At 42.3% G+C, this 6129-nt stretch overlaps 1 non-coding gene across 1 annotated transcript; it reads left to right on the forward strand.

The window, feature by feature from the left end:
* Nucleotides 1-5406: 5406 nt before the first annotated feature.
* LOC130952069 (small nucleolar RNA R71) lies at nt 5407-5514 on the forward strand. The gene has a single exon (XR_009074254.1). It is a non-coding gene; the product is annotated as a small nucleolar RNA R71 (small nucleolar RNA).
* Nucleotides 5515-6129: the final 615 nt, after the last annotated feature.

Below are 6129 nucleotides of genomic sequence, written 5' to 3' on the forward strand. Positions count from 1 at the left end.
GCATTAATACTCGAGGTACAGCAGAGCTCCACACCTTAATCTATGGTGTGTAGAAACTCTACCGTTGAAAATACATAAGCATAAGGTCTAGGCATGGCCGAATGGCCAGCCTCCCAATGATCTAAGATAGCATAAAACGAAGATAGCTACCAAAAGTCTTTAAATACAATAGTAAAAGGTCCTACTTATAGATAACTAGTAGCCTAGGGTGTACAAAGATGAGTAAATGACATAAAAATCCACTTCCGGGCCCACTTGGTGTATGCTTGGGCTGAGCAATGAAGCAATTTCGTGTAGAGACTCTTCTTGGAGTTAAACGCCAGCTTTTATGCCAGTTTGGGCGTTTAACTCCCATTTGGGTGCCAGTTCCAGCGTTTAACGCTGGGATTTCTTGAGGTGACTTTGAACGCCGGTTTGGTCCATCAAATCTTGGGCAAAGTATGGACTATCATATATTGCTGGAAAGCCCAGGATGTCTACTTTCCAACGCCGTTGAGAGCGCGCCAATTGGGCTTCTGTAGCTCCAGAAAATCCACTTCGAGTGCAGGGAGGTCAGAATCCAACAGCATCTGCAGTCCTTTTCAGTCTCTGAATCAGATTTTTGCTCAGGTCCCTCAATTTCAGCCAGAAAATACCTGAAATCACAGAAAAACACACAAACTCATAGTAAAGTCCAGAAAAGTGAATTTTAACTAAAAACTAATAAAAATATACTAAGAACTCAACTAAAACTACCAAAAACATACTAAAAACAATGCCAAAAAGTGTATAAATTATCCGCTCATCACAACACCAAACTTAAATTGTTGCTTGTCCTCAAGCAACTGAAAATCAAATAAGATAAAAAGAAGAGAATATGCAATGAATTCCAAAAACATCTATGAAGATCAGTATTAATTAGATGAGCGGGGCTTTTAGCTTTTTGCCTCTGAACAGTTTTGGCATCTCACTCTATCCTTTGAAATTCAGAATGGTTGGCTTCTTTAGGAACTCAGAATCCAGATAGTGTTATTGATTCTCCTAGTTAAGTATGATGATTCTTGAACACAGCTACTTATTGAGTCTTGGCCGTGGCCCAAAGCACTCTGTCTTCCAGTATTACCACCGGATACATACATGCCACAGACACATAATTGGGTGAACCTTTTCAGATTGTGACTCAGCTTTGCTAAAGTCCCCAATTAGAGGTGTCCAGGGTTCTTAAGCACACTCTTTTTGCCTTGGATCACAACTTTATTCTTTCTTTTTCTCTTTCTTTTTCTCTTTTTTTTTCTTTCGGCTTTTTTTTTTCGCTTGCTTCTCTTTTTTTTTTTTGTATTCACTGCTTTTTCTTGCTTCAAGAATCATTTTTAATGATTTTTCAGATCCTCAGTAACATGTCTCCTTTTTCATCATTCTTTCAAGAGCCAACCTTCATGAACCACAAATTCAAGATACATATGCACTGTTTAAGCATACATTCAGAGAACAAGAGTATTGCCACCACATCAAAATAATTAAACTATTATAAAATTCAGAATTCATGCAATTCTTTCCTTTTCAATTAAGCACGTTTTTATTCAAGAAAGGTGATGGATTCATAGGTCATTCATAACTTTAAGGCATAGACACTAAGACACTAATGATCACAAGACACAAACATGGATAAACATAAGCACTAAATTTTCGAAAAACAGAAAATAAAGAACAAGGAAATTAAAGAACGGGTCCACCTTAGTGATGGCGGCTCTTTCTTCCTCTTGAAGATCCTATGGAGTGCTTGAGCTCCTCAATATCTCTTCCTTGTCTTTGTTGCTCCTCTCTCATGATTCTTTGATCTTCTCTAATTTCATGGAGGATGATGGAGTGTTCTTGGTGCTCCACCCTTAGTTGTCCCATGTTGGAACTCAATTCTCCTAGGGAGGTGTTTAGTTGCTCCCAATAGTTTTGTGGAGGAAAGTGCATCTCTTGAGGTATCTCAGGGATCTCATGATGAGAGGGGTCTCTTGTGTGCTCCATCCTTTTCTTGGTGATGGGCTTGTCCTCATCAATGGGGATGTCTCCTTCTATGTCAACTCCAACTGAATAACAGAGGTGACAAATGAGATGAGGAAAGGCTAGCCTTGCCAAGGTGGAAGACTTATCCGCCACTTTATAGAGTTCTTGGGCTATAACCTCATGAACTTCCACTTCTTCTCCAATCATAATGCTATGAATCATGATGGCCCGGTCTAGAGTAACTTCCGACCGGTTGCTAGTGGGAATGATTGAGCGTTGAATGAACTCCAACCATCCTCTAGCCACGGGTTTGAGGTCATGCCTTCTCAATTGAACCGGCTTGCCTCTTGAATCTCTCTTCCATTGTGCGCCCTCTTCACATATGACTGTGAGGACTTGGTCCAACCTTTGATCAAAGTTGACCCTTCTAGTGTAAGGATGTTCATCTCCTTGCATCTTGGGCAAGTTGAATGCTAACCTTACATTTTCCGGACTAAAATCCAAGTATTTCCCCCGAACCATAGTAAGATAATTCTTCGGATCCGGGTTCACACTTTGATCATGGTTCTTGGTGATCCATGCATTGGCATAGAACTCTTGAACCATCAAGATTCCAACTTGTTGAATGGGGTTGGTAAGCACTTCCCAACCTCTTCTTCGGATCTCATGGCGGATCTCCGGATATTCACCTTTTTTGAGTGAAAAGGGGACCTCGGGGATCACCTTCTTCAAGGCCACAACTTCATAGAAGTGGTCTTGATGCACCCTTGAGATGAATCTATCCATCTCCCATGACTCGGAGGTGGAAGCTTTTGCCTTCCCTTTCCTCTTTCTAGAGGTTTCTCCGGCCTTGGATGCCATAAATGGTTATGGAAAACGAAAAAGCAACGCTTTTACCACACCAAACTTAAAAGGTTTGCTCGTCCTCGAGCAAAAGAAGAAAGAAGAGAGTAGAAGAAGAAGAAATGAGGGAGAAAGGGATGGCTTTGTATTCGGCCAAAGAAGGGGAGAAGTGGTGTTTAGGTTGTGTGAAAATGAAGGGGTGAAGAAGGGGTTATATAGGAGAGGGGGGGTCATGGTTCGGTCAAGTGAGGGTGGGTTTGGGTGGGAAAGTGGTTTGAATTTGAATGGTGAAGTAGGTGGGGTTTTATGAAGGATGGATGTGAGTGGTGAAGAGAAAGATGGGATTTGATAGGTGAAGGGTTTTTGGGGAAGAGGTATTGAGGTGATTGGTGAATGGGGAAAGAAGAGAGAAAGTGGTGGTGGGGTAGGTGGGGGTCCTGTGGGGTCCACAGATCCTGTGGTGTCAAGGAAAAGTCATCCCTGCACCAAATGTTGCTCAAAATCACGTTTTGAGCCATTTCAGGCGTTAAACGCCGGGCTGATGCCCATTCCTGGCGTTTAACGCCAGGTTCTTGCCCTTTTCTGGCGTTTAACGCCAGTCTGGTGCCCCTTTCTGGCGTTAAACGCCCAGAATGGTGCCAGACTGGGCGTTAAACGCCCAACTGCTAGGCTTACTGGCGTTTGAACGCCAGCAACATCTTCCTCCAGGGTGTGCTATTTTTCTTCCTTTTTTCATTTTGTTTTTGCTTTTTTCATTGATTTTGTGACTTCTCATGATCATCAACCTACAAAAAAGATAAAATAACAAAAGGAAATAGTTAATTATAAAACATTGGGTTGCCTCCCAACAAGCGCTTCTTTAATGTCATTAGCTTGACAGAGGACTCTCATGGAGCCTCACAGATATTCAGAGCAATGTGGGAACCTCCCAACACCAAACTTAGAGTTTGAATGTGGGGGTTCAACACCAAACTTAGAGTTTGGTTGTGGCCTCCCAACACCAAACTTAAAGTTTGACTGTGGGGGCTCTGTTTGACTCTGTTTTGAGAGAAGCTCTTCATGCTTCTTCTCCATGGTGACAGAGGGATATCCTTGAGCCTTAAACACCAAGGATTTTTCATTCACTTGAATGATCAGTTCACCTCTATCAACATCAATCACAGCCTTTGCTGTGGCTAGGAAGGGTCTGCCAAGGATGATGGATTCATCCATGCACTTCCCAGTCTCTAGGACCATGAAATCAGTAGGGATGTAATGGTCTTCAACTTTTACCAAAACATTCTCTACAAGTCCATGAGCTTGTTTTCTTGAGTTGTCTGCCATCTCTAGTGAGATTTTTGTAGCTTGCACCTCAAAGATCCCTAGCTTCTCCATTACAGAGAGAGGCATGAGGTTTACACTTGACCCTAAGTCACACAGGGCCTTCTTGAAGGTCATGGTGCCTATGGTACAAGGTATGGAAAACTTCTCAAGATCTTGTCTCTTTTGAGGTAATTTCTGCCTAGACAAGTCATCCAGTTCTTTGGTGAGGAAAGGAGGTTCATCTTCCCATGTCTCATTTCCAAATAACTTGTCATTTAGCTTCATGATTGCTCCAAGGTATTTAGTAACTTGCTCTTCAGTGACATACTCATCCTCTTCAGAGGAAGAATACTCATCAGAGCTCATGAATGGCAGAAGTAATTCCAATGGAATCTCTATGGTCTCATTTTGAGCCTCAGATTCCCATGGTTCCTCATTGGGGAACTCAGAGGAGGTTGGTGCACGCCCATTGAGGTCTTCCTCAGTGGCGTCCACCTCCTCTCTTTCCTCTCCATATTCGGCCATGGTTATGGCTTTGCACTCTCCTTTTGGATTTTCTTCTGTGTTGCTTGGGAGAGTACTAGGAGGGAGTTCAGTAATTTTCTTGCTCAGCTGACCCACTTGTCCTTCCAAATTTCTGATGGAGGACCTTGTTTCATTCATGAAACTTTGAGTGGTTTTGATTAGATCAGAGACCATTGTTGCTAAGTCAGAGGTATTCTGCTTAGAACTCTCTGTCTGTTGCTGAGAAGATGATGGAAAAGGCTTGCCATTGCTAAACCTGTTTCTTCCACCATTGTTGTTATTGAAACCTTGTTGGGGTCTTTCTTGATTCTTCCATGAGAAATTTGGATGATTTCTCCATGAAGAATTATAGGTGTTTCCATAGGGTTCTCCTAGGTAATTCACCTCTTCCATTGAAGGGTTCTCAGGATCATAGGCTTCTTCCTCAGATGAAGCATCCTTAGTACTGCCAGGTGCATTTTGCATTCCAGACAGACTTTGAGAAATCAAATTGACTTGTTGAGTCAATATCTTGTTCTGAGCCAGAATGGCATTCAGAGCATCAATCTCAAGAACTCCTTTCTTCTAACTAGTCCCATTGTTCACAGGATTCCTTTCAGAAGTGTACATGAATTAGTTATTTGCAACCATTTCAATGAGCTCTTGAGCTTCTGTAGGCGTCTTCTTCAGATGAAGAGATCCTCCAGCAGAGCTATCCAGAGACATCTTGGATAGTTCAGATAGACCATCATAGAAAACACCTATGATGCTCCATTCAGAAAGCATGTCTGAGGGACATCTTCTGATTAATTGTTTGTATCTTTCCCAAGCTTCATAGAGGGATTCTCCATCCTTCTGTCTGAAGGTTTGGACTTCCACTCTAAGCTTACTCCATTTTTGAGGTGGAAAGAACTTTGCCAAGAAGGCATTGACTAGCTTTTCCAAAGAGTCCAGGCTATCTTTAGGTTGTGAGTCCAACCATATTCTAGCTCTGTCTCTTACAGCAAAAGGGAATAGCATCAGTCTGTAGACCTCAGGGTCAACCCCATTAGTCTTGACTGTGTCACAAATTTGCAAGAATTCAGCTAAAAACTGATGAGGATCTTCCATTGGAAGTCCATGGAACTTGCAATTCTGTTGCATTAGAGAAATTAATTGAGGCTTAAGCTCAAAGTTGTTTGCTCCAATGGCAGGGATAGAGATGCTTCTCCCATAGAAGTTGGGAGTAGGTGCAGTAAAGTCACCCAGCACCTTCCTTGCATTGTTGGCATTGTTGTTGTTTTCGGCTGCCATGTGTTCTTCTTCTTTGAAGAATTCGGTCAGGTCCTCTAAAGAGAGTTGTGCTTTGCCTTCTCTTAGCTTTCTCTTCAAGGTCCTTTCAGGTTCAGGGTCAGCTTCAACAAGAATGCCTTTGTCTCTGCTCCTGCTCATATGAAAGAGAAGAGAACAAGACGATGTGGAATCCTCTATGTCACAGTATAGAGATTCCTTGAGGTGTCAGAG

The sequence above is a fragment of the Arachis stenosperma genome, chromosome 1 (assembly GCF_014773155.1).
Source record: "Arachis stenosperma cultivar V10309 chromosome 1, arast.V10309.gnm1.PFL2, whole genome shotgun sequence".
Lineage (NCBI taxonomy): Eukaryota > Viridiplantae > Streptophyta > Magnoliopsida > Fabales > Fabaceae > Arachis > Arachis stenosperma.